Source organism: Mesoplodon densirostris, chromosome 10 (assembly GCF_025265405.1).
Source record: "Mesoplodon densirostris isolate mMesDen1 chromosome 10, mMesDen1 primary haplotype, whole genome shotgun sequence".
NCBI lineage: Eukaryota > Metazoa > Chordata > Mammalia > Artiodactyla > Ziphiidae > Mesoplodon > Mesoplodon densirostris.
This window is the reverse complement of record NC_082670.1, coordinates 68,713,476-68,715,082: the sequence shown is the minus strand read 5'-3', so window position 1 is coordinate 68,715,082 and position 1,607 is coordinate 68,713,476. Positions and strand designations below refer to the sequence as shown.

General features: G+C 40.3%; 1 non-coding gene across 1 annotated transcript; it reads right to left on the bottom strand.

Annotated features, from left to right (window-relative positions):
- Positions 1-542: 542 nt before the first annotated feature.
- Positions 543-615, bottom strand: TRNAV-CAC (transfer RNA valine (anticodon CAC)). Its single transcript has one exon. It is a non-coding gene; the product is annotated as a tRNA-Val (tRNA).
- Between the last annotated feature and the right edge of the window lie 992 nt (positions 616-1,607).

Below are 1,607 nucleotides of genomic sequence, written 5' to 3'. Positions count from 1 at the left end.
AGCATAATATAAATTACAGATAAAGCAAATTATAGTTGAGTATTGGGCCTTAGCACCACTCATAATTCTTAGGAAAGAAAGCAGCTAAACACTGGTAGTGGGACCAAAGAAGATATGATGTTAAATAGATGAACTTGCCTTGATTGTAAAATTCACCAGGGAGACAAAGAGGACCCAAGGCTGAGCTTGCACCAGTAGAGCTGTGGCTTTGAGGGAAGGATGGACACTGTCTGGGGTTAGGACTTCAGTCTTTAGTAATCAGCTGCTACACTACAGTCTAATTTCAGTTGTGACTGGTCAACCCCAGGTAGCTCCTGTAACCCCAGGTACGAGCAATGAAGTAGTCCAAAACAAGATCTGGTTCTCACTTTTTTTTTTTTTTTTTAATTCCATCACTGATTTTTTTTAAAATTATTTATTTGTTTATTTATTTAGCTGCACCAGGTCTTAGTTGCAGCACGCAGGATCTTCAATCTTCATTGCGGCATGTGGGATCTTTAGTTGCAGGATGCGAACTCTTGGTTGCGGCATGTGGGATCTAGTTCCCTAACCAGGGGTCGAACCTGGGCCGCCTGCATTGTGAGTGCAGAGCCTTAGCCACTGGGCCACCGGGGAAGTCCCTTGTTCTCACTTAGAGCATGTTTATTTTTGTGACTTTCTGAACATATTTTGTTACCTCCTGAAGGGGCCGATAGTCAACATTGGAACTCAGGGAGCCAGGATTGCAAGGCCAGCTCTTTCACAAAGGCACTGTATAATCCTGGGAAAAATCACTTCACTTTGGGTAAGCCTCATTTTCCCCACCTGCAAAAAATAGAGCTGGAGAAGACAGTTTCTAAGGCTGATCCCCACTTTAATATTTTATGATTTGCTTTCTACTAAGAACCCCTTTTTGTATTAATGACCCAGCATGCCTTCCCCACCTCACTGGTCACTCAGCTTCCAGCTATTTATGGGCTCTTTTCTCTTAGATGTTTGTTTCTTAGGCATGTGTTTGTTCTGTCTTGTCCCACTATTACATTTTAAGTTCCTGGAGTTTGCCTAATACAGATATGTAGACTGTGCTCAAACGTTTGAACATGAATAGCAAGTCTGTGAAGAATTTAGCTACACATTTCTGTTGTGTTCCCAATAGTTACCTCTGTGCTGAGTTGTACAAATATTATTTTTGATATTGCCTTGAAAGTGTAAACTTACATCATAAAAAATTGCATTTTCTAGAAATGCAAGTCGAAGGCACTATGAGATATCACCTTACACCCATTGATATGACTATTATATTTAAAAAAACAGAAAATAAGTGTTGGTTAGACTGTGAGGAAATTGGAATCCTTGTGGTGGAACTGTAAAATGGTGCAGTTGCTGTAGAAAACATTATGGAAGTTCCTCAAAAAATTAAAGTAGAATGATCTTGTAATTCCACTTCTGAGTATATAGCCAAAAGAGTTGCAAGCAGAGTCTCAAAGAGATATTTGTACACCCATGTTCACAGCAGCACTACTCACAACAGCCAAAAGGTGGAAGCAACCCAAGCGTCTGTCAATGGATGACTGGATAAACAAAATGTGGTACATATACACAGTGGAATATTATTCAGCCCCCCAAAG